The sequence below is a fragment of the Physeter macrocephalus genome, chromosome 1 (genome assembly GCF_002837175.3).
Source record: "Physeter macrocephalus isolate SW-GA chromosome 1, ASM283717v5, whole genome shotgun sequence".
NCBI classification, from domain to species: Eukaryota; Metazoa; Chordata; class Mammalia; order Artiodactyla; family Physeteridae; genus Physeter; species Physeter macrocephalus.
Window position 1 is genome coordinate 45,954,321 of NC_041214.2, and position 27,577 is coordinate 45,981,897.

Consider the following 27,577-nt stretch of genomic DNA (forward strand, 5'->3'; position numbering starts at 1 on the left):
GGAGCCTGTGCTCCACAATGAGAGAGGCCACAGCAGTGAGAGGCCCGCGTACTGCCAAAAAAAAAAAAAAAAAAAAAAAAAAACCATGGAATATGAATTATAGATAGTATTCTGAATAATATAATGGACAAAGTGTTCTAAGTAATAAATGTAGGGTAGTCTCCCCAAATATGTAAATATAGGTGATAAAACGTTTAGTAAGTATTTATCAAGATGATCATATGGTAGCTATCTAAAATTGATTCTTTCTCCTTCTCCAAATTATGTACGGGCCAGATGTGTCCAACTTTCAAGCAGGGAAAAACTGTTAACAGTTCTTCCAGTTTTTGAGCTCACCAGAGGTGTGGGGTAGTGGGTTGGCTGCTGACAGAGAAATAGAGTTTTGCATGGTTTCTGACGTCATCGTTCTCCATACTTGAAACATTTGGTTATTCCCCTGCTTGCCATCATTTTAGGAAGTTAGGGGTTTGGACTGGGACGTGACCAAATTGAGTGTAGCTTTGTAATCAGCCAGCAGGGGACTCCTGACTGTGGATTTTAGAGATGGTAAATTTTGGTTGAGCAGATTTTCCCTCTTCTGTGTGGAAGGTAGTCAGAGATGGATGTTCGGTTGGACACATACATGTAAATGCACCCAGTGACCTTCAGCTCCTCCGTGGTCAGGCCGATCAACTAGGGGTCCAGCTGGGGAGTTTTGATTGATCTACGAAGTGGAGAGTGTATTTGAGTAAGCACACGTGTCTAGGTAGGAGATCAGGCAGGCTTACATGGATATTTATGTGCTTACAACATTACCTTAATAACATAGGCGTAGTCAGGGACTGTTGGGATTGATGCCCTGAAGTCTGCTGGAGGCTTGGGAAGGAGGGGCTACTGACATACTGATCCCTACGGCTTAGGATAAGCGTCTCAGTTTCTAAGTGCTTACTGGAATCTGGGTAGGAGAGAGCAGAAATGCATTTTGCCACACTGTTAAGGAGTAAGAATTTGTCAGAGGGATAAGAATAACCATCATGTTTGATAAAGCAGCTGGTCAGAGATTACTAGGAAAGCCTTTGAATAGGCTCAGGATGGTATTGGGGTCTGAGAAACAGCAAAATAAAATTACATTGTTGAGTAAGAATGTGTAAGGTGCTGTCGTATTCAGAAAATAACTATTACTAGGCTAAGTGAATAATAAAATAAGCTGAGTAGGGTGTATTTTGAGATTAATATTGGTAGTCATTTAACACTAAACAAATGTTTTCTAGGAGCCTGTTGTGTGGTCAGCACTGCGCTGGGTCTTGGGATGCAATTACAAACGAGACAGTGGGTCTCCAGCCCCTGCGGCGCTTACGCTTCAGCTGTGAGGCCAGACTGGGACTTAGATTTAAGAATCCAAAACTGCGTCACGGGGAGGGGGCAGTGAGCAGATAAAACGGTTGCGATGAGGACCACAAACGGGATGAATTTTAGAGTGGGGCCCTGCTTGTACTGTGGGTTTGGAGGTGACCTTGAAACTGAGCGCCCAGTGGAGCAAAGGCGTGGAGGCCCCCCCGGCTGTCAAAAGTCACCTGTGCCGAGAGTCTGAAGTGCGCGGAGGCTTGGTGTTTGAGCTGGGAGGGCTCCGGTGTGGCTGGGTTCAGGGGACTGTGGCTCTTGCCTGGGGCTGCTGTGCCACAAGGTCAGGTGCAGAGTGAGGCCGGGCCAGGTCGAGCAGGGTTGGGCTTTCATGCAGATTGGTCTGGCTGCCGGCTGGAGGGACGTTTAGGTTGCGAGAGGACGGTATTCTGGATGAGGGTGGCGGCAGCGGAGAAGGAAAGAGGGTAGAGTGAGGTGTGTATCTTGAAGGAAAGTTGACAGGGCTTGCTGCTGGATCGATGGCAGAGCTGGAGGGATGTTACAGGAAAGGGAGCAATCAGGTTGGGTTTGGGTCTGTTGGGGAAAGGGTGCTGCCTATTCTTGGATAGGGATGATTTGCGGAGGGAAGCGGGTCAGGAGTCCTGTGGGGCTGTGTTAACTGGGAAAAGTCTGCGAGACATCCAAACGGAGATGTGAGACAGGCAGCTGAACACGAGTTGGAGTCATGGAGAGCTGGAAATATCAATTGAGAGGTGTCGTAATAAAGGTATTTAAGTCCACAGGAATTGATGCATTTATGTATGGAAAGGGTATGGGAAAGGAAGCGGACCCAAGACTGGGCCCTCTGAAAGCATAGCATTTGGAGATGGGTAAAGGAGAAGGGGCCGTGAAGGAGGCCTAAGGAGCTGGCCCTCCAGGGAGCAGGAGGAAAGCCAGCAGAGAGGGTTCTCTGAAGCCAAGAAGGAAGGGGAGAGTACTCAGTTCTTGGTGAGTGGGTCTGAAATTGATCATGAATGAAATTTTTAAGTGAATAAAAAGTGGAGTAAGATCATAATTCCTCTCCCCACCAGGAAAGTATAAGTGAATAAAGACTATCAAGTTACACTGGGATTTCAAGAGTAATTTATTTTGTAATTTTTCAAGATGATTCATATTACCTATTCAACCAGACTCCATAGCTGGGCTCAAGAGGGAAGGCTTTCCCCTTGGGAAGCATGATACTGCCCATGTGAATGTTGGCCAGTCAGGCTCAGGGGCCAGCTGAATTAGGAACACTTTTGAGAACTCACAGCCCGACTGTGACCATGGCCTGACCACAGCCGGTTGTGTGTGTGTCGTTATTTATTGCCTCTCAATCTAGTGTGTTTCTCACTAGAGAAGAAGTCATTGCTGACTGCATGTCAGTTTGTGTACATCTGCTTCCCATTCTCGTGGAACACACAGCCGAGTGCTCTTCACTTTTGTCACTGAGAAGGGCTGTCAGGGATGTAGTGCTTGGAGAACAGCAAAGGCTGCTTTTAGAGCCAGGGTTGGCTTAGGTGTACTTGCGGACATTTCCTGTGGGTGTGTGGCTTGCCTGTCTCTCTGTAACCGTTCCTGCCTGTGTCCGTGTGTGAAGAGGCCAAATAGAAATAGCAGAGTCGGAAAGCCTTTCCCTGCACAGGTGCATAAGCATAGCCTTTTCTCCATGTCTTCCATCTGGACTTCAAGGCCTAGCTCAGATGTCACCTTTGTTCTGTGATTTTCTGTGCTCTCAGCATACCCACAGCACATGTTCCTTTGGGTTAGAGAGGCAGTATTGCACAGTTGTTTCTTGCACAGAGACTGCCTAGGTTTTCTATATTTAACCTCTTGGTCTAGTTATACAACTTCTCTGTGCCTCAGTTCCCTTACCTGTAAAGTCCCATGAGTTTGTGTGACAATTATGTGAGTTAGTGTATGTAAAGGACTGAATGGTAGTGCCTGCCACATAGGGCTCAATAACTGTTAGTCGTTGATGCAATTAGTATTATTTATAAGGGTTACATGCATTTACTGTCTTCCTTTGTTTTGAGGATGGTGAAGGCATATGATATATGTAATTCACTAACTTCTCAGTATGGTATATTGCATGTAAGAGGCACTCAACTATTTTTGGCATTATTATTAAGGCAGAGAACTTCTCAATGTTTTATTTTTCTCTAAAAAGCTGAGCGTACTGCTTGGTGGTCAATATCTCTTAATAACGATTTTCCATTTTCGTTTGTATGTGGACATCTCAGCTGGGCTGAGGTCAGTAAAAAGAAGATGATTAGAAAATTCATTAGGAGGTTGTAATGAACATTTTATCACTAAATTAACTCATTACTTTTTCATGTTTACAGAGCTCATTAATTGGGGTTGTATTTATTGTCAGCTAAAATGTCTTTTCTCCTTAAATTGTAATCTTTAGTTCTTTATGTTAATTACTCTCTATGTGAGGTACTTTGCTTCATTCTCACAGGTATGTAAGGTTGTCTTAGTTCTTGTGTCTTGTAGCAGGGCCTACCACCATCAGTAGTTTTGGAGAGTAATAGTTGTTGAAAGGTATAAGCTCCTACTTAAGCTAAAAAATATTCTGTATAATGCAATTAATAAACAGAATCTTAATGTATTTGTTAAATATTTCTACATAACATGAGCTGAAGTTTGGTTTTAAGCTCATACAAGTTTCTGGGAGGGGAGGGGAAATCTTTTTTTTAAGGTAAAAATTTTTTTCAGTGTTTCCCAGTTTGAAAAACTTTTCTGATGATACAGTTCAACAGCCATGAGTGTATTCAGTGTACATGGGTAGTAGCTCTTGGCATTTTTAATCAACTTACCTTCAAGTCCTTAGTGCGTTGGGGATGTGGGATAACTGTAAGATACAGCTTCTTGACTTCAGGAGCTTATAATCTTACTTGTTGTAATAAGGCTGACTCACTCGAAGTAGAGAAAATTATCAGACGGTATACAAAGCAAGTGTGGTGTACTGAAGTAGTAAGATAATTCATCTAGCAGTCTTGTTCATTTATTCACCAAAACCCTTTAGAGCACCTCTTTCTCATTGGAGTCAGAACCTCTCAATTTTAGTCCAGGATCTGCCACTGAGAAGTTGACCAAGCCCCTTGTCTTTCCTTACTCTGCCTACCTCATAGAGTGAAAGAAAGAGCAGACACAGCAACGTGTATGGAAGCTTCCATGACACCAAAGCACCCTGAAAATATAGAGGATTGTATAATGCTAAGCCATCAGAGGCAGGCCATACGTTTGGTAGCAGTTAAAAGAAACAAACTAGTGGCGGCTGGGACAGACAGGGGTCCCAGAATGAACCTTGAAGGCTGGGTGGGATTGTCCCCTGGAAGACAGTGGGGGACAGGCTGTTTTTAAAAGCCAGTGCACAGGATTGATGCAATAGTTGGAGAAAGAAGAGTAAGACGGAAAAATTGTCAAATTGTGTGTTTTTGGAAGATGAAGCGTTCTGCATGACTGAATTCATTGAACAACTGAAGTGTATCCTTTCAAGTTTACAAATTTCTATATTTCTAAAATGAGTTTTGCATTTCCCTCCTCTCTAAAACAGAGTATACTGAGTTTAACATTTTCTTGTTCATTTAGGACCTTACTCTGTAATGCAGTGATAGATCATGGAACTGCTGAGTTATTGAGGTGTGTAAGGATTTTACCTAATGCCCTATAAAGGATCTTGGGGTATTGTCTTTTAAAAATTGATATATAATTTATATATCACAAAATGCACCCTTTAAGAGTGTGTCATCCAGTGGTTTTAATGTATTCATGAAGTTGTGCAGCCTCACCACTACTATTTCCAGAACACTTTCATCACCCCACAAGAAACCCCAAACCTAATAGCAGTCATTTCCCATTGTCCCTTGCTGCCAGTCCCTGGCAGCCACTGGTTGACCCTCTCTATCTCTGTGGATTTGTCTATTCCGGACATTTCACATAAATGGAATCATACAAGGTGTGGCCTTTTGTGTCTAGCTTCTTTCACTTAGCATAATGAAAACATTCAGTTTTATAATAAAAAATGCTAGTCAGATAAATTGAATGGGGGTGGGAGGTTTAAGAGAGCCCATGAAAGGAGGAAGGTGAAATAAGAGGGAAAAGGATGAGATCAGAATAAATTCAGATTTAGGGAACATTGAGTATCTGTAAGCTTGGTGCTGTGTAAATTATTGGGTGATAAAGCAGAGGAGGTTCTAAAAGGTATGCTGGTATTTCATCCTTGGGTTGATGATAATTGGACTTTGAGTAGAAAGAAGTTATACCCTCTTAATGTATAGAATTGCAAAATGAGCCCTTTGGAAAGGAGTTGGAATGATTTCAACTTTTATTCCTCTTTTAAAGTATAATTCCCACTTCTTCCCAGTTTCCATTATTTGAGATATATAGGGTTCTTGTTCCATGGCACCAGCCTTGTCCTTGGTTTTTTTATATATATATACACATACATACACACACGCACATATATATGTATATATATATGTGTGTGTATATATATACATATATACATATTTTAATTGCAGAGCAGCCAGTGGAATTTTGGAAATACTGACTGGGAGAGTAGGCGTCTCAGTAATTTCCCTTTATTCCTTATTGCTTAATATTTAAGGTTCGGATAATTGGCTAAACATTCACATTTTATTAACTGGTAATTCCCTTTTTTCATTTATTTCATTGACAATCTTGCCTCCCCCCATTTCACTTAAATTATGATTCTTTAGCTTCATAATTCTTATAGGGTTAATTAATTTTTGTTTTGTTTTAAAGTTGTGCTAATGCACTAGCCTTTAAAATTAAAAAAAATCTTATTAGGTAAACAGCTAACTTGGGTAATGCTTGAAATACGGCAGTGTGTGTAGCTGCGTAGCCGTGGTCTTATATTAACCATCAATACTCAATTCTGGTTGTACCATGTTGTCATTAGTAAACAGTCATGATCCACTTATTTTGTTTAGGGAGAAAAGCTGTCATTAAATAGTTTTGTTTCTTTGGTGCACAGTAGTACCATTTATGATGCCATTATGATCCTGCAGGGCTTACTGTGTCTGCAGTGAAAGATACAGATGAAATCTGACAGAGTCTTCGGGCATTTTCACTTCTAAGCATTATACATCTACTATAGGGGCAAATTAAGCCTTCTGTATCGTTGCGCTGTGATTATTTAAGCTGACTGGATAGCCTAAGTATTTCCTCTGTTTGCCCATATTCACTTTTTTTGTGACCTTTAATGATAGAGCATTACATAGATGTACTAAATAAAGATTAATAATATTGAAAAAATTTATTATATTGATTAGTCAAGTTGATGTTAAAAGTTAGGATTTAATCTTATTGTTTAAAATTTATTTTTGTTTAGTTGTCTATAAAATAAACCCTATCATTTAATATTTAACCTCTATGCCTAGCTTCCTACTCAACACTCCATTTGAATATTTAATAGACACCTCAAAAGTAACAAGTCCAAAACTGAACTCCTGTTTTCCCTTCCAAGTCGGCTTCATCCACAGTCTTTGCATCTCAGTTAATAGCAACTCATCTTTCCAGTTAGCAAAACACCTGGAGCTATCCTTGATCTCTCTCTCTCTCTCTGTCTCTGTCTGCATCCATCCTGTCACCACATCTTTTTAGCCTGACCTTCAGAACATACCTTGAGTCCAGCCACTGCTGCCTTCCTTGCTGTTACTGTTTTGGTCCAAGCCATCTTCATTTTTGCTTGAATTCCCACGAGGTCTCCCCACTTCTGTCTTTCCTTCTCTGTAGTCTGTTCTTAACATGAGAGAATGGTCCTTTAAAAATGGAAGTCAGATCATTTTACTCCTTGGATTCCCGTTACAGTGACCTGTGAAATGGTAAGTGATCAGGTCCCTGTCCATCTCCCTGTCCTCACCACACATTCTCTTGATTCCTCTGCGCCTGCTGCATCAGCCTCTTTGCTGTTCTTCAGACGTGCTTCCACCTCGTGGTCTCTGCCCTGGCTCTGTCCTCTGCCTGGATTGCTCTTCTTTTAAAAGCTGCGTGACTTGCTCCCTGACCTTCATTCTTTCCTCAGATACCACTTCAGTGAGCCTGCTCTGAGCGCCCTGCCTCAGCACGCCCAGTCTTCTTTACTCTGCTCTGTGAATTCTTTCCATGGGACTAGACAGCCGACACTTCCTCTGCGACTTACTTGTGATCATGTGTATTCTCTTCTCGCCCGTTAGCCCCTGAATATCCTGAAGGCACTGATAATTTACTTGTTCAGTGAAGCCCACTTTGTTGGCACCAGGATATTACTAGCACCTGAGAAGCCTCCCTCATTTTCCTTTCCATCACACCTCTCCCTGGTCCAATGGTTTTTAACATTGTTTTTAATATATTGGATATCATTCTCACACAAATAAAGGTCTGTTGCAGAGGGAGTGGTCTGTGCGTAGAGCTTTGTTCTTCAGGTGAGGTTATAGAGTAACAGCATCCTTTTACCCTGTATTTTCCGGCACAGTCATGAGCAGTCCACAAAGCTGGAATGCACTTTGGAACAGAAAGTCTATTTTTTTGAGTGTATGGGAGTGTGTTTTAAACTGTTTTTACAGTCTTCTTTGCTTCTTAGGAATACAGTGTCGCAGGGACGACAGCCTTCACCATTTTTACTAAATCTTTATGATTTAGATGATGATAATTTTATTCTGTTAAGACTGTGGAGTACTTTGCAGGTGGATGTTAAGGTTAATTATCATATTGAAAAGTGAAGCAGTACATTCTACTAAATCACAAGTCTTTCTGATGATAAAAATGGAATGATTACCATTTAAGCGGTATTAGGTTAATAAATCGGTTAATAAAAGCAATTAAAACCCCTGATTTTCTTATAACTTGCCGTAACTGCTTTGCTCGAAAATAGTTATCATTGAATAGATCTATAAAAAAGATCAGGGCTTCCCTGGTGGCGCGGCGGTTGCGCGTCCGCCTGCCGATGCGGGGGAACCGGGTTCGCGCCCCGGTCTGGGAGGATCCCACATGCCGCGGAGCGGCTGGGCCCGTGAGCCATGGCCGCTGGGCCTGCGCGTCCGGAGCCTGTGCTCCGCAACGGGAGAGGCCACAGCAGAGGGAGGCCCGCATACCACAAAAAAAAAAAAAAAAAAGATCAGATAACTATTGAAGTTTAAAAAAAGGGGACTGCAAAGAAAACCTTCAACACTATTCTGGTTTGGGTTTTTGGTGAACAAAATTATTCTTCATGTGCTGCACAAGATCCAGTAATAAGAACAAACAGTTTTCCTAATAAATAATAATATTAACATTTGTTGAGCACTTACTGTGTATCAGTTCTCATGCTTTATCTTTTATGCTCCCAACAGTTTTATAATGGCAGATACTACAGTTTCACTTTTCTAAATATGTTTTATTCAATTTACAAGCCTCAGTTTTCCTATTAGACCTCAAATATTGGGCTCTTTACCCTACATCCTGTCTCCTGTCCCCCACCTTATACCTGATTTTTTATTTTGTATTTGATATTCTGAATTTCCTCAAAAGAGCGGCATATACTCATTTTGAAGTTAATGGCTTTATTCAAGGAAATAGTTTATTTAATGTTTAAAATAATACCGTACTCTGGCTCAGCAAAAAAATTATTCTACCATTAGTTCAGGCATAATTATTTTGGCAAGTTTACAGCCTTTTTTCAAGCATTGGTTAGGCTAATTGAATGTCTGAATACCTTTATGGTATTAAAAATTTTTTTAATCAGTTGTCTGTAACTAGTATTTCTTTCTCTTGGCCTTAAGGCTTTCTTACCAAATAGTCTTCTTCAGAATACTTAAATATAATAAGATGTAGCAGATTTTGTTCCCCCTAATGCCAATTTAGAGAATATTTACCTTTTTGTGAGAATTATGATGCTTCAGGATTTTTCTTTAGACTGCATACTTACTCATTTTCACTTGATATTTTAGCTGCCACTGTGTATCAGTGGTGTAGCCGTGATGATGTTTCCTTCCTCCAGCCACAGAGATTTTTTTCTTTCAAACCTGTACAACTTTATCTCATCATTATTATACTTATTAAGGGTGATTTTATAGAAAAACATATACCCTGAGTTTTATATGGAAAAAAAGAGTAAATTGTTTAGTGGGAAAAAATTTAAATATGCTTAAGTTTTTATTTTTTTATTTTTTTATTTTTAACATACTTAGGAGAAACGTTTAAGATGAATATGCCTTGTGCAGAAATCTTAACCAAGAAAGACTAAATGATCTTTAGTAATATGTTCTCACTGTATGTTGACAGATTCATATTTGCATACATTATTCATATATAAAGATAGATTAGTGCCTAGCTTTGTGGGAATTTTATTTTCTAAAATACATTCTTCCTTTTAACAAGTCACATGACTGTGCAGTCTGCTTTTCAAAATTAGTGTTCATTAGCCTCCTTAATGAAGATTTTTACAGTCAAAGTGGAAGAGGGCCAACTTTTTATTGTTAGTGCAGCAGCATAATTAACTATACAAGGCAGCATAATTAACTATACAAGGTTTGTTTATTGTAGCTGAGTACTAGAACAGTGCTTCAAAGAGGAAAACATAGAGAAGATTAGTGAATAACAGCAGTGTGTGAGGCTGGCCAATTGTAATAATGCCTTCTTTGGGTGGTTCGTGAATTTGTAAGCACATGCTTACATTTTTCAGTTAATAGGAACTAAAATGTCTAATTTTAATTGCCGTTTCTATTGCACTGCTATAAGGAAATAATGGAAACTTTGCTTGGAGAAATGATTGTATTGGAGATTGTATTCACTACTTGTTAAGTGAATAGTCTCCACCACAGTGGAGACTTTCTAGACTTTTTATTCTTTTTTTTTTCCATTTTTCAAAAAGCCCCTTCTCCAATACAATCGTTTATGTATACTTTTGTTCTGAAAGACAGAGCTCTTTTATACAAATGGGTAATGTTAGAAAGTTAATGAAAATTCACTCTAAGGCACATTATTTTTTGATTTCTGATTTTATTGAATTAGAGCTAAAGAAAAATGATGCATTCCAATAACTAATTTAGTAATAATAAATTTGCAGTGGTGTGCAGAGAATTTAGGGCTTTGCTCATCCTACATTTTCTGGGAGAGTCCTGATTTCTGATACTCCTCCTTGTTTTCTTTTTATTAAATACATTTATAAATGAAAATACCCTTTCGGCCTACTTATATATTATGGCGTAGTAAATGTGCTTAGCCAGTATTTTAGGCACTGTGGGGATATACAAAACAAAAAAAGATGAGATAGTGAAAGATAATGAGATTACAGTTCCATTTACATAAGAATGGAGTCATAAATGAAAAAAACCTGCAAAGGTTTTATTGTCTGGTAAGAGGGTATGTAACTGATAATGATAAATAGGTTATACATTGTTCTAAAGAAAGTAAAAGGGAATATTGAGTTCTCGTATGTGATAGACATTATGCTGAATATTGTCATGTTCTCATTTATTTAATCTTCATGACATCTGTCTCAGGTAGGTATCTTCGCCCTCGTGCAGTTGTGGAGACCGAATCTCAGAGAGATTACATTGTTGAAGGTCACACAAAGCCAAGATTCAAATCCTAACTTTAAATCCCATTTTCTTTCTGCTAAATCATAGTAAATGACTAGAAACCCTCAGAGGATATAAGTTCTTCAAACTTGACTGAATTGGCAAAGTGTTGGATATCTTTAGTTAAATATAAATACTACAACTAAACTTATCAAGAAAGGATATGATAGGCCTTATTTGGTTCTTAAAAGTACCAATTCAGGTTAGTAGGGGATTCTTGATGTTCATAATAATAGCGTGAATAATTGAAGCCATCAGAGTAAACAAGCAATTTTGTTTAATAATAATATATTACATTAGAAAAGCATCCTATAGTTTTAAAGGGCACTTTCATATATGTTAGTTATCTGAGCACCTTAAACCTTTTCTTAGATCTACCACATGATTGGTTTTGTTCCCTCTTGACCTTTCTAAAGTGACAAAGAACCATGCCTCTTTAAGTCCAGAAACTGTCTTTGCATATTTACATACTTACATCTTTCATTCTTCCCCAGTAATTATACCCATGGTTGGGCAATTACGGATAAATGGATGGACGAATAAAAGGACAGCTTTCAAAAGGAGGAGCAAGAAGCTTCAGGTTGTTGAAAATAGGCAATAAAATGTATTTTGAGCATAGACTGCCTGGTTATAATCAATGAAAAAATGAAACATTTCATCAAATCTTTTTTAAACCACAGTGGCATATGTGCGTCTGTCTTCCCTGAGAATTTTACGAGAGGGCATGACAAAGCACGTGGATCGTTGCCTGGCACTTCGTAGGTATTCAGTCACTACTTGTTAAGTGAATAGACTCCACCACGGTGGGGACTTTCTAGACTTTTCATTCTTTTTTTCCATTTTTCAAAAGACCCTTCCCAAAGGCTACAAAAAATAAGAGAATTTATTAATTGCTGAAACATTATAAAACTAGACTAGTTTTACATATTATTGTTCTGGTACTGTAATATCTTGTTCTTCATTATCTGATGTTTAAATCAGAAAATAACTTTTTTCCATATTACATATATCTATGGGTATATCATTTTTTAAGCAGAGATGTTTGGGCCTAAAGAAGAAGAATTCTTCCAGAGTATTGGAAAGGCATCTTTTTGACAGTGGGCTGAATATAGAGGTTCATTTGCAAAGGCACTTCCCGTTGCACCTCTCCCCCAGAAATTAGCTTATAAAGTAATTCTGCGGACATTTACTACTTCTTCCTCCCCTGCTCCTTTTACAAGAGAAACAGTAATTTGTAAAAAGTCACTAGCAAATTCAGTTTGGTTTTCCATTGTACCCAAATAGCAACCCTAAAGGCTCGTAAGTTGTAAAAGTCTAAGTGTTGTATTTTAAAAGGATAGTGTTGCCGTGTAAAATTTTTGATTAATGTAAAGCTTTAGAAGAGTCCATTGCACATACCAAGCAAGTGTATTCTGTGTGCAGTTCCCAATTCTAATAAATTTTGTACTCACTTCTCTCTATTGCAGAAGTATAGATCATGTTGCCCATTTTTTGTAGTTGAATACATTTTCTTCCATCAGCAAGGCAATTATTGATTGGCCTGATGCACCCCAGCTTCACACCTTTCTGTAGATGATTCCATCAGATGACTGCCTTAATGACAGGCATCTGATTCCGTTTCTAAACGTGGGAATACTCACTAGGCAATGTGATCTGAATTACCCCACATCCTCACCGGTATTCCTCTCACTTTTACAGGTAGGAAAGAAATTTCTGTGGAATTTCCCTAAGACTTCAACTTAATTCTGTACTATAATCCCTTGTTGAAGGAGAGGTTAAGGGAATCAGGTCATGAAATTTGAAATTGTTCCACAGAATCTGAGTTCTGCCAGCTAAGTGGGATATTGAAAATTTAGAACATTCAGCATGAAAACATCTCCTGAGCAGTTTGCATATGGAAACCTCAAAAAAGAATGTGCCACGTTACACAATTAAACTATAATATATAAACATTGAAGTTGTATGGCATCAGAACTACTTTTAGAATTTTTAGTGCAGACATTATCTCATATGCATTGTGTCTTAAGTTCAGCTGTGTATACTTAATCTCCCATAAAGAAAAGAGGGAGCATGCTTGGGAGAAATGTAGTCTAAAGAGTGTAGGCGAGAGTCATTCAGCCATTCCTGTCTTCTGATCAGTGAACGTGTATCCTTCAGTGAGAGGTGGGAGATGTTCTTTCAGTTCTTGATTGTGTTTCATAGTGCGAACAGCTCCCTCTCCTGAGTGTGCCTTCAGTCTTTCTGGAACACGTCAGTCCCTTCATCTGGTATTCAGCTGAATGGCCAGTGATCAGAGCAGCGCTAGAGGAAAACTGGCTGTGCTGGCTTATCTGAAGGATGGCACTTTACTGGCTGGTTTAAGGAGGTGTTCAAAGGAAATTTGACTGTGTGCAGTTTTTACCATTTACTATGACTTCAGAATCTAATTCTGGAGTAAGGTGTGACTTTGCTGTAATTTTACATGAATTAAAGATTAACTAGACCAACAGAGCTGAAGCCAAATGGAGGCATTCGAGAACAAATGGCTTTGAAAAATCCTGGACATTCAATAAGATGTGCATAGAGAAATAACTCTTTAATCAACCAATTTTCTTTAAGTCCACTTAGTGTATTTTCCAACTTCTTAAAACTTTGGGCAAAGAAAAAAAGTGGGAAGCAAGGGATTGAGTCAGGGTAGATGTAGTTAAATTAGCCAAGATTAGGGCTTCTAGTGACCTTGATAGTAAATGTCTATATTAAGTAAAAATCAGGTCATTTAAATTAAATCTGATAGTTAAAAAGGCTTCTATATTAACCTAAAGTTTTAAACATATATATTCTTGAAGGATTGCATAATAGTTAAGTTACATATGTCAGACCCTGTCCAACCCTGTTTAATCTTCACAGTTCTAGGTGGGTCAGTAGACCCTGTCTGGGAGCTTATATGTATCAATATTAACTTATTTAATTCCCAACAACTCTACTGAGAGTGGTGACTGTTGTTATTACAACCTTGCAGATCAGAAACTGCAGTATAGTCACAGAAGGTCACACAGCTATTAAGTAGATGAGCCAGGATTCACGTTGAGACTGGCTCTGTTTTCTGTACTCTTAACATGTCTTCTGTGCTGATTCCTGATTCTCTGTTACATTACTGTGTCCTATGTAAAGGTTTCAAATGCCCACTCCAGTGTATGGAGAGTGACTGCTTTGAGGATTCTGAGACTAGGTCTGCACTCAGTGAAAATTTTCTCATTTTGTTATCGGAAGCTGTAATGAGCACGAGATTGGAGATGGTGGCATAACCTCATTTCTAACCTTATATCAAACTAGATCATCAGAAAGATGGCTAGTCCTATATTTTAATATCATTCCCTCATATTTTATCACTTTGTAAGATGCAGTTATATGGTAAATGTTTCTGCATCTCCTATGAAGCTGTCTCTTAAAATGTTCAGTGTTCCTTTTACAAGCATTCACATGACAAATTCTTCAAGGATTTAGTTTCAGAGAAAAGTTCTCTTATAATCTGGCACGCTTCCTTCTATCAGGCATTGAGAATTATTTACCCCATTGTGTTTTCTATTTGCTTTGGCTGCAAGGAAGCTTGGAGTTATATTTCATTTTAATTACAGTGACTTTATTAGCCTAGGCTTTTGATAGGGATAATTTCTCCTCTGGTTCTCTCTGGCAGGAGTTTTTAAGCCATTCTCTTTGTATCAGCTTCAGGGAGTTTGTGAACCCCTCTGAAATGGTAGGTAAAATTGTGTGCACATGGGAATCTGGGGGAGTGTCCTTGGCATTTCTCAAAATTTCAGTGACTTCCACCCCCCCCCCCCCGCCGCCCAAGAGATACGGAACCATTGTTCTCTGGGTTTTGCTGTTCATTTTATATTTTAATGGTCTAACTGTATAAACTCTCTTGTTATAATCTGCTTATAACCCTTTTGGCAGTAGGTGGGCTATAAATGATACCTTCACATTCAAATCATTATCCTGTTTCTCAATTTTGTAAGAAAGTTATCAAGCAGTTCTCTGTAATGTTAAAAAAACAGTCTTAGAAACTTAAAGAATAGTTGATGTGCTTCAGTAGCGGTAGAAATGTTCACAACCTTTAATTTAGTAGTTTAGCATAAGGGGCTCTAGCTTATGGAAAACAATTAAAAATAAAGACTATTACTTGTAACAGTGAAAATGTGAAAATAAACAATGTTACGTGAAGAGAAATGGCTAAAGTTAATTCTTAGTTTGGATGGTTATATATCCAATAAAAACAAATGGGCAGGGTTTCCCTGGTGGCGCAGTGGTTGAGAGTCCGCCTGCCGATGCAGGGGACGCGGGTTTGTGCCCCGGTCCGGGAAGATCCCACATGCCGCAGAGTGGCTGGGCCCGTGAGCCATGGCCGCTGAGCCTGCGCGCGCATGTAACAGGAGTAGGCCATGTTATATGTCATATATGATTATAGGTTTATAAAATATATTTTAAAAACTTGAAAGGTAAAGAAGAACATTTAGTTTATAATACCTTGTGTTAGGTTACAGATCTCCTTTCCTCTCTTCTGGCCTATCTGGAATAGTGTTATACTAATTTTAATATTTAAATGTTAAATAAAAAGATTTATATTTTTTAAGAAGATCTAGCTCTTGTTCTCAAGGAACTGCTAGTCTAGTGGGATAGAACTACAATAAAAAGAAATGTTATTGGCATGAGAGAGACATAAATGCTCTGGAAGACTCTTGAAATTCAGTTTTGTACATACTGGGTTCTTACAAAGTCAGATGAATCTTAAAAAGTTAATATTTCTTTTTTTTTTTTTTAAAAAATTTTTTTTTTTTTTATTTATTTTTGCCTGCATTGGGTCTTCGTTGTGTGCAGTGGCTTCTCTTGTTGCGGAGCACAGGCTCTAGGCACATGGGCTTCAGTAGTTATGGCACGTGGGCTCAGTAGTTGTGGTGCGCGGGCTCTAGAGCTCAGGCTCAGTAGTTGTGGCACACGGGCTTAGTTGCTCCACGGCATGTGGGATCTTCCCAGACCAGGGCTCGTACCCGTGTCCCCTGCATTGGCAGGCGGATTCTTAACCACTGCGCTGCCAGGGAAGTCTGAAAAGTTAATATTTCTTTTTTTTTTTTGCACTACACGGGCCTCTCACTCTTGTGGCCTCTCCCGTTGCGGAGCACAGGCTCTGGACGCGCAGGCTCAGCGGCCATGGCTCACGGGCCCAGCCGCTCCGCGGCATGTGGGATCTTCCCGGACCGGGGCACGAACCTGTGTCCCCTGCATCGGCAGGTGGACTCTCAACCACTGCGCCACCAGGGAAGCCCTGAAAAGTTAATATTTCTTAATGAAATACATAAACTAGATTTTTAAAGGCACTGAAAGTGTCTCAGAATTTAAAACTGTCAATGAGATGCTGTTTCTTTTATTCACATTTTGATGGTAGAACCATTAATTTACATTCTGTATATACTATTGTCTCGCAGAATGGTCAGCTAGGTATTTATTTAAATAAATTTGAGGAATGCTTGTAAAATCTCTTAGGCATGTGTCTGGGGGTGAGAATGAATGAAGAACTTGGTCCCAGCTCCATGGGAGCTTCGCTTTGGTTGAGGAGAAGCGTCTTTGCATCTGATTAGACCCTGCTCTCAGTCACACTTTATTAACTACTTCCACCACTGTTTATATCAAGAATGACTCGGAACGGTGGGGAAGAGGGAATTTTGACTGAGGGACGCAGAGAAGACTTTACAGGGGTTGTGATGGGCTGCTGAACCTTGAAGGATGATAAAAGGTCATGAAATAAGCAGTGTTTTTTTCATGGATCCTCTGAAGGCAGCAGAGGATCCATGAAGTAAATGAAAGGAAGATACTGGGAATAGCATGAGTGAAGGCACGGATGTCCCCCTGGGTTAGGGGACATTCAGGTTGCCATGTGTTTCTGGAATTGTAAATAAGAAGGTGTTTGTGTGGCAGCGAGAGGGGAGTTGCCAGCCGGTATTTGAGAAGCTGGTCCCTGCTAGTCTGTGCAAGTGACTAGGTATACAGAGGTGAACAAAGTTCTGTTCTCAAGGAACATGTAGTCCAGTGTGGGGACCAAGAATTTACTAAGATCCAGTATATTGGCTTAAATTTGTATGTTAAGGGCTTTTTGGCCGTATTAAAATTCCTTTTCACGAAATTCTGATTTCAGACATTGTGCTGTTCTAAAGGAAACCATGAGATGTTACGGGATTACATGGGCGTAGGGGGGCTCTTTGATTCTGGCTGGGAAGGAGTGACCAAAGAGGACTTGCTGTAGGAGGCTTTGTGTGAGCTGAGCTTTGAAGGATAAATGGAAGTTAGGGGAGAGGGTGAGGGTGAGGAGAAGAGCACTCCGGAAAGGCAGGTGTAGCCAGATGATTCTCCAGGTAGCTAGACAGTCTTAAAGGGATTTGGGGGCTCTGTTAGTTTCTTTAAGGCATTTTTTCTTGTGCCTCATGATATGTCAGGAAACATATGACTATGTTTAAAAGAAATTTGCTAATGAGAAGGATAAGCCAATGCTGCCTAGATGGTTTATGATTTTGCATAACTTGGCCATTTTCAACACATCTTTTTTAAGAACACTTTGTCGGGAAATAGTGAAGGGCAGTTTAAGCAGTAGCTTTTATTTGATTTTAAAACAGCACAATTTAAAAGAGGTAAAAGGTATAGGTTTACTATTTATTAATGATATACTATATGAGCAAAAAGCAAAAATTCAGGAATTTAGTGAGGCAGCTAAAGGGAACTGAGAAATACAGGTATAGAAAGAGTTAAAATAGGGAGAAAGGACATTTCCAAATAATTGATACTGGTCAAGGTGGGAAGTGGTTGATAGGTCTAAGTGCTCTCCTGTTTTCTGTTTTACAAAAGTATGAGCTTCTGAACCGTTTGCTTTTTATCACATGCAGGTCTTTATCTTGATTTTCAGCAGATTTAACTTCTTTTAATCTAAACTATTTTACTGTTGGGTAAATTTCCTGGTAGCTGGGAATGAAGTACTCCAGCATAGCAACATTTGAGAGTACTTACCAGCAAACTTACTTTCCCAAACCAGCCTTTGAAGTTAACTTCAGGAAAAGCCAGTGACGCTGCCCATCTTAATCCCATGAGGCAGCTGTGGATGTCATTCTGTTTGCGTGCTCTTAGAAATAAAACTGGCACGAGTTATGGCCACCTAATTTTTCTCTTGTTCTTATAAGTTTTGGATTACAAAGTTTTTAGCATGTACATACTTTCAGTGTATATGGGAAAGACGTCACTGAAATTAATAGGATTGTATTTATAATCATGATATTTCTAATTAAAGTGATAATTGTTTATTTTAGCTATTTGAACGCCTTGTCATATTGAATGCTTGGCGATTTAGATTACTGTTTTTATTATTCTTTTATTTTAAACGATGTTGCATAACAAGATGTACATGTGCCTGTGTGCATTTTTATTAGTAATATAAACTAAAGTAACTTCTTTGACAAAAAACAAGTTAGTTCAAACTGTATTCCTGAAGGATATGTTATTTAATCAAGAGCATTTTAGTTCTTAGTTATAAACTTAAAGTGAGAAAAGTGTTGATTTTGAGGTTAATGTCAATTTCTTTGAAAGCAATTAATAAAGTCCTTTTGAAATTAGTGGGATATATAAATTCTTATAATAATACTAAATTAGGTCAGTGCACGGCTGCATGTTTTGGTCAGTTCTTTCTACGTTTTAATGCAGTGCATTAGATATTGTTTTGATATTTAGTTGTTTACTTAGAAGCTTTACTGGGTTCTAAGGCTCACACGTGTACACACACACACACACACACACACACGCTCTCACGCCACACACAAAATCACTTTCTCATCATTGTCCATTTTCATTTTATTCCCCCAGAGGTTGCTAGCATGGCATCTCATCTAGCTTGAGTAATATGCAGTTTATTTCAGTTCTTCCTAACCCACCTGCATGTTTTGACAGAACATCAGGCACTTAAAAAAGAATAGAACTCTATTTATTTGGGTGTTGTGAACCAAGAAGGATGTGGCACCAACTTAGTTATCTCTCCATTTCCCCACCTTGGGTCTTGGGGATAGGTGTTTTTATGGACCGTGTATGGACCTTTCCTCTAGGTGGATGGGGCTTAGGGGAGAAACTGTTAGTAACTCCTGAGCCTCGGCTCTTCTGTGTGGGTCTCTGTGTTTCAGGAGAGGCCAAGCCAGAACTCTCCTAGCCTCAGGTTGTTGTCTCAGTGGGATGGATGCAGTGACAGCCACAGCACATGGCGCAGGCCAAGACCTTTCTTGGTGATCTTTTCCCATCCAGCTCTTTTCCATTAGAGCAGGACGCCCTTCACTGCTCCCACGCCTCAAGCTTGTTAAATCAGACCATGAGCTGAGCTTTCATTCTTCCGTCGCTGTCTAAGGGCCAGTCTGTGAGGGAGGGTCTGCAACAACACAGCTGTCTCCTGGTTAGCTTCATGGCCTTACCCTGCTGAAGGGAAGAAAAGTATAATATATTAGGACTTTCTTCTGGCTTCTTATTTTTTTAGATTCATGGTACATTTGAATCCAAAAAATACTCAATATCTAGTACTGAACGTGTCAGTATCACTTTCATCTCTTTTTTTAATTTGGAGAAAATATTAGTATTTTATGGAAAATTTATAGTATACAGGTTGTCATTCACGTCATCTTTCTTCATCCTCCAGGATTGTAAAATTAATAATCAGAAAGAAATCTACACTTGGTATAATACCTTATGTTCTGTATTTTTGCTTTTCTTCATTTAGATCTGTGTCTTTCATCTGTTCAGCCACTGCCATTAAAAAAATAAAATTCTCTTCCTAGGAGAAATGAGTGTTAGAAATGGATTTAAAAAGAAAAGGTTAATGAGAAGAGATGACAGTACATATATAACCATGTGATGGCTCTGTAAAGTCTGAGTTAATTATGCTGATAAAGGAGGCTAAGCCTAGCACAGGGATGGGATCCGAGTGCTAGCAGGACAGAATGGCAACTGCACGTGCAAGATTAGAGCATGTAATTGAACACACTGAAGATAAGACTAAGAACTTAACATTTGATTAAGAAGGCAAGAGGCAGAACAGGAGATGCCTCATAAGGGGAGCAAAGATGAGGAATAGTAGATGTTTCTAGTAGGACAAAAAGGGAGAGATGTCACCAGCAGTTTAGAGTAGAATATGAGAGAGGTGAGTCATAGCATTGGAAATGATCTTGATATAAGTGGGGTTAGTAGTGATAGTAAAAAGTAGAAAAACAACCTAAGCTGATTCATGGCCTATTGAAAAAAGTCACCTTAATATACTGCTTTTGAACGGCTATTTTTAAGTACTTTGCCTTTCTATTTTAGTTTTATTAATAACAACAGTAAAAGGAGCTACCAAAATATATATTATAATTATGTTGATTATAACAAACACATTTCTTTTCTTTTGGTGGTGATCTTCTAGAAATGGATCTAACCTCAAGAAGGGAGAAGGAATTTGTCATAATGTTTTGACTTGTATACAGTAAAAGACTTATTCTGAAACACAGAAAGTCTTTGGCAGCTTTAAGGTGACCATTTTTATCCAAGTGAAATCTCGGGTGTTTTTTTTGTATCTGTAAATTTTTTTAAATGCACCTTATTTTCTAGAGCAGTTTTAGGTTCCCAGAAAAACTGAGATTTCCGTGTGCGTGCTGCCCTCACACGTGCATGCTCTCCCACATTATTGGCACCCCGCCGAGTGGCACGTTTGTCTCGGGTGATGAACTTGCACCGACACACCATTTCACCCAGAGTCCATAGTTCACTCCATGGTTTTCTACCAGATGGTCACGTCATCCGAACTCTTTGTTTTTGAGGGAGCAAGTGAGTTTTATCGAGGACGGCATCAGGGAGGCATGGGAAGGCCGTCGCACACTCCATGACAGTCCGTGCAGGGTCATCTCTTCCCAGGAGCGTGGCACCCCTGCCCTGTCCCCTACAAAGTGTCTGCGATCTTCCCATCACACGTACCTCTACTTTAAAACTCCCCTCTCCCTCCCCCCATTTATTTATTTATATTCAGGTGTAATTGACCTGCAGCGTTATATTAGTTTCAGGTGTACTACATAATGATTCGACAATGAAATCTGTTTTTCATCTTTTTTTTTTTTAGTTTCATTAGAAAATGAATTTATTAATGTAATGCCAGAGGTTGAAGCCGCAGACGGATAAATACGCAGCATCCCTGTGGGGAAAAGGGCTTCTTTACTGCAAAGACTGCCACCACCACTGGTGCTCAGAACCGGATGCCAGAAATTCCATCGCTGCCCCTCCGAGGAGTGCGGGGATGGGGGTGGGCGTGCGGGGACGAAAGAGCTCTCTCTGCAGGCTCTGCTGAGTAGGGTGGGTTTGAGAAGCGAGCAGGGGAGGAGGTCCAGGTCCTTCAGAAGCGGCCACAGCCCATCCCTGTGTGGGGCCTCCCAGGACTCGGGCCTCTCGGGGGCACAGCTGCCGGCTCTCCTGGGCCCTGCGGCGGCCCCCCCTTCCGGAGGGTGCTCTGCTCCCTCTGTGCCCGCCGCAAGCAGAGGCCTTGCGGAGCCCGGAGCTGGCGCCCTGGACGCGCCTGATGAGCAGGGCCCTGTGCGGACCTGCGTAGGGAGGCTCCGGGCAGAGGGCCGTGCCCGGGAGGATGAGAAGGGCTGCAGAGAGGCAGGGACAGCTCATCTTCATGGCCTCGCAGGAGGGCTTCTGAAATCTCTTTCTTCAGATGAACACTGTAGTGGGAAAAAAGCCACAAAAAGTCACTTTAGATTATGGAAAATGGATGCAACAGGAACATGAATGTTACCGACCGGTACCTCTGTGGGATTTCATGAGTGATGGCCCACTGAAGGGCCGTCTCCACTCTGCCAAAACACACAGATTGGCTCCCCTAAATCACCGTCTGTGTCCTCAGTGATCTTCGTAAGAGTGTGTGTGTGTGCATGCATATCTGCTTCCTTGATGATCCTTGTAAATGCGTGTGTGTATACACATGCATGTGATCACAGATGATCCCAAGGGTAGCTCTGTTCATTTGTGTACAGTAATATTTAAGTTATTTTGGGGGCATGGTTTTATAAGATATTAGGTTGTTTTCCTTTTCTCTAAATATTTAATGAAAATGTTGCATTGTTACTATATATATATATATATATTTTTTTTTTTTTTTGCAGTACGCGGGCCTCTCACTGTTGTGGCCTCTCCCGTTGTGGAGCACAGGCTCCGGACGCGCAGGCTCAGCGGCCATGGCTCACAGGCCCAGCCGCTCCGCGGCACATTGGATCTTCCCAGACCAGGGCACGAACCCGTGTCCCCTGCGTCAGCAGGCGGACTCTCAACCACTGTGCCACCAGGGAAGCCCATGCATTGTTACTGTATTACTTCTTCTCATAAAAAAACAGCATTGTAAAAAAAAATCACCCAAATGCTGCAGTTTTTCTTAGAGTAGAATTTAGTGACCAAAGCTTATTGCATGTGTATGTTTATATGTAGAAAAATTACCTTACATCATATCTACCCTGTGGAAATTGTTTGGATGATTTAGCATATTTGAAGAGATTTATAGTGATCCAGTTCCTTAAAGGAAAGATTTCTGTGGAAGATTTCAGGGTAAAAAAGGCCTAGAGAACTTTCCCAATTTAGAAATAAAAGTAAAATTCACCAATTTTGTTTACTTACTTTTTTCTGCTTTATAATGTCAGCAAGAGTTATGGGTAGAAAATATATGGAACTAGATGGACAGACTGCAAAATCCAACTTAAGTTCATTAAAGATAATGCTTGCTTGGAATTCTTTCTTACAAAAGCACTCTGTGTAGAAGACTTTTTGTGGAAGCAAGTTGTCAGAGGAGAGAACCAGGACCTAGAGGACTCAGGGACGAAGGAGGATTTAAATTTCTTTATCAAAAGCAATTTACTTTCTCACAAAAGTAAATATCTTTTTTAAAACATTAAAATGTTACCCTTTCCTTAGTGTCATTTAAAAGAGTATCTTAGTATCACAGTGGAGTCCTAGATATGGGTATAACATTGCTGGGTTAAAAATTACTGGTCTTTGTGTCTTTGAAAGCATCTGATTTGCGAAGGAGATTTCTGGGATGTTAGTCCTGTTTTGTTTAATGAGTCATTATACATATGGCAAACATAGTGGGTATATTATAAAATTTAAAGACTCTATTATCTAATCCATATATTACATATGTTTAAGAATTGAAAAACAGTTGTAAATTATCCTGTACCAAATTATTTTCAGTGCCAGGAATATTTCATAGTGTAGTTTTAATTTAAAAAACAGTATCCCCGGGACTTCCCTGGTGGTCCAGTGGTAAAGAATCCACCTTCCAATGCAGGGGACACAGGTTCGATCCCTGGTTGGGGAACTAGGATGCCACGTGATGTGGGGCAACTAAGCACACACGCCACAGCTAGAGAGCCTGCCTGCCGCAAACCACGGAGCCTACGTGCCCTGGAGCCTGCACGCCACAGCTAGAGAGAAGCCCGCGCACCGCGGCTAAGAGCCCACGTGCCGCAGCTAAGACCCAACACAGCCAAAAATATAAGTAAATAAATAAATAAATAAATAAATAAGATAAAGTAAAATAAAATAAAAAACAGTATACCCATCTCGGTGGTTAGCCTTCTGCATAGACAAAAGCCTTTTCTAGCACCAGTGCGTTCCAAACAATCTCTAACACAGAATATCATACTTTAAAAGGGACTTGCAAATAATTTCTAAGGGACTTGCAAATAATTTCTAAGGTTTTAAATGATTCTACCATACCCTTACACTGCTTACAAGATGCCAGGCATTGAGCTCCATTAAGTTGAGGAATTTATCACATACGAGATACCGTCTTTTTTAAGCTCCGCGGCACGCGGGATCCTCCCAGACCGGGGCGCGAACCTGGCTCCCCTGAATCGGCAGGCGGACGCGCAACCGCTGCGCCACCAGGGAAGCCCCACCGTCTTTTTTAAAAAAAAGTAAATTTCTGTACATAATTGGTTGCAAGAACTCTATCATTTTCACATCCTTATTAGAAAACCGCCAGGATGGGCATATTGTTTAAACCTTAGCATAGTCTTAACTTTCAGTTGACAAAGTCTTTAGCTTCGGAAAACATGAAGCTCTTCGAATTGTGCTAGCTTGTTTTCTAAGTGTAGAAAAGACCTTCCTTCTGATGAAGAAAAGCAGGTGTGGCGTTGGTGTTGTGACAGAGAGCTGTACCTCTTGGATCAGTGTCTCCCCTCCTGTGACGAGGACGAGGGGAGGGACAGTGGGCGTGCAGGTGAGAGAGCACGTGTGGTTGGGATACAGCCGTCTGTTAGCTCCACATGTACTGAGCCATTTGGGACAGCGGGGGCCAGAGGGGGTGCGCGTTTTGATGTCAGTTGAGTTAGGTGAGCAAACAACCATGGATTTCCATCTTTTATTTATTTAAAGATTTTCCTCAGGTATTAGTTTGTAAAGTCTGATGTTTATGAGAGCCATATAGAAAGATACCATTTACACAAAGATCTTTTGCATGTTTAGGTTGAGCTTCTTAAGTAGGTAAATGAGTTAAGTTGAATAGAATTTCTGAGGAGCGTCTGCCAATAACAGTGGTTTCGGCTTTGGCATAATTGATATTTAGCTGTTCTGACAGTAATAGGCTAACAGATTCAGCTGCTCCTTGAGTCCCTTTCTTGGAACATGCTAATAGGATCATGTCAACATAGTGAAGGATGCTTATCTTTTTAAAAAATTATAGTTGGGGAGGGGTCTTTTATTTAAGAGCTGTAATGATTTGTGAGATACGTGTTTTTTAAAAAAGGTGGTTGGAACACAGCGTTTTCACATTTTTAGGAGTATAATTGCTTTAGCAAAAGGTCTTTTCAGTCATTTTGATTTTTATCGTATTTTGGTAAAGACTGAAAAGGAACACTAAAAGACTTGACTTTATACTAATATCATAAAGCTTGGTCCATAGATAGGTTTAGGACACACGGTAAGATTTTAAAAGATATTTATATATTTTAAAATAATACCAAAGTCATAGTGTTTTTAACCCTTTTTATTAAAATTTTGGCAAAACAGCATAGGTTGGTGCTACCTTAGAATAGAGAGGCCTCAGCTTCCCTGTTGTTGTTGTTGTTGTTGTTGTTTTTAATAACAAGCTTCCAGACTGGGGGAGCCAGACTACAGTTTATTTGTACATTTGTATTCCCATCTCTCCACAGAGGATTTGCGGTGAATGATCACAATGATAATAATGACAGCAGTAGTTAACATTTATTGAGTGCTTGCCATGAGCTAGGTGCATGATCCTTACACCGACCGTATGATGTAGGGACCGCTATTATTTGTGTTTTGCAGTTGAGAAAATAATGCTTAGAGGAGTTGAGTAACTTGCCAAAGTTTAGCGTGCTGGGAGATGGAGGCAGGGTGCAGACCTAGGAAGCCTAACCTTTGCTCCTAGTCTGTACAGAGGGGAGATGCAAACCAGAAGCAGTGGCCAAACCAGGAAGAAAAAGGAAAGGAAACGTTCATGTCTTTAGGTCCCACAGCTGTTACGACTAAACCATGAATTTGACTCTGAATTTCCTATAGCAGAAGGAAAATGGTGGGGCAGGTGAATGGGGTATGGGAGAACACCATATAAAACCCTTGTCTTAGGACTTAATCCTCAAATAGAGCCCCCCTGTGGGAGCCTCCAGAGGAGACTCACTGGGAGATGTTGGAAATGATTTCTTCTGTAACGTTTCCTATGTTATATGTGGTGATGGGTTTAATAGGACTGCATTTTTTTGATTCCACAACAGAACTTGAGGACAGAATGCCCAAGCATGATTTGATAAGAAGAGTTCAGTGAGATACCATGTTGATGGACCATGCAAGTAGCTCAGAGTATCTTGATCCACATATAAAATCCAGAATACTCTCTCAGAATGGGAGAAAATATTTGCAAACAAAGCAGCTGACAAGGGATTAATCCCCAGAATACACAGGCAGCTCATGCAGCTCAGTATCAGAAAAACAACCTAATCAAAAATGGGGCAGAAGATCTAAATAGACATTTCTCCAGAGAAGACATGCACATGGCCAAAATACACATGAAAAGATGCTCACCATCACTAATCATTAAAGAAATGCAAATCAAAACTACAATGAGGTATCACCTCACACTGGTCAGAATAGCCAGCATCAAAAAATCTACAAACAATAAATGCTGGAGAGGGTGTGGAGAAAAGGGAACCCTCCCTACACTGTTGGTGGGAATGTAAATTGATACAGCCACTATGGAGAACAGTATGGAGGTTCCTTAAAAAACTAAAAATAGAGCTACCATATGATCCAGCAATCCCACTCCTGGGCATATATCCAGAGAAAACCATAATTCAAAAGGATGCACACACCCCAGTGTTCATTGCAGCTCTGTTTACAATAGCTAGGACATGGAAGCAACCTAAATGTCCATCAACAGAGAAATGGATAAAGAAGATGTGGTACATATATACAGTGGAATATTACTCAGCCATAAAAGGGAACAAAATAATGGCATTTGCAGCAACATGGATGGACATAGAGATTGTCATACAGAGTGAAGTAAGTCAAAAGGAGAAAAACAAATATCGTGTAATATTGCTTATATGTGGAATCTAGACAAATGGTACAAATGAGCTTATTTGCAAAGCAGAAATAGAGTCACAGACTTAGAAAACAAACTTACGGTTACAAAGGGGGGAAGCGGGGGATGGGATGAATTGGGAGATTGGGATTGACATATACACACTACTATGTATGAAATAGGTAACTGATAAGGACCTACTGTATAGCACAGGGAACTCTACTCAGTGCTCTGTGGTGACATAGATGGGAAAGGGATCTAAAAAAGAGTGGATATATGTACATGTATAACTGAATCACTTTGCTGTACAGCAGAAACTAACAACATTGTAAATCAGCTATACTCCAATAAAAATTTTTTTAAAAATCCAAAATACTCAGAGGAATGGAATAGATGGCTGCACATTTGCCAGTTAATCCTGGGCTTTGTGTATACTTCGGAAGTCAAATGAGCAGATAGTAGTTAACATCTCTGTTTTGAAAATTGAGATGTATAAACAAGGCACGTAGTGACAGTTGTTCATTTTTTTAAGCTTACAATTGAATGGGTAATTATCCCAGGCAGGGGACTACCATGGAAGCCAAGAAGGTAAATTTCCAGTAAGAAGGAGTTTTTCAGTCCTGTGAAATGCAGCAGAGAGATGACATGTCAGATGAGGACTGAAGTGTCCACTGCGTTCAAAGACAGGTCTTGTGTGTCTTAGCAGGAACAGCATCAGTGGAGTGTTGCAGAGTAGAAACCTCAATATATTGGGTTCTGGAGTGAGCGCAAGGTGAGGAATTGGCAACCCCGTGTGTAGACTGCTCTTGTAGCTGCACGTTGTGTTGGGGAGAAGGAGAGAGCCGGGAGCTGGAGACCCCAGGTTTGAAGGAAGATTTTTGTATAAGGCCTTGAGGAGGCTTGAGACTGTTTGTATGCTAAGGAGAAGGAACCAACGGAGAAGGAAAAAGTGAAGATAAAAAGCAGAGTGATGGGCTTCCCTGGTGGCGCAGTGGTTGAGAGTCCGCCTGCCGATGCAGGGCACATGGGTTTGTGC

General features: G+C 40.1%; 1 protein-coding gene and 1 long non-coding RNA gene across 3 annotated transcripts in view; one reads left to right on the forward strand and one right to left on the reverse strand.

The window, feature by feature from the left end:
* UBE2E2 (ubiquitin conjugating enzyme E2 E2) overlaps window positions 1-27,577 on the forward strand; it is a 384,777-nt gene that overhangs the window by 27,141 nt on the left and 330,059 nt on the right. The window lies entirely within an intron of this gene.
* On the reverse strand, window positions 80-8,938 carry LOC114486370 (uncharacterized). The gene is made up of 3 exons (XR_003680019.2): window positions 7,013-8,938; window positions 1,554-1,868; window positions 80-934 (listed from the first exon to the last, which is right to left on the reverse strand). It is a non-coding gene; the product is annotated as an uncharacterized lncRNA (long non-coding RNA).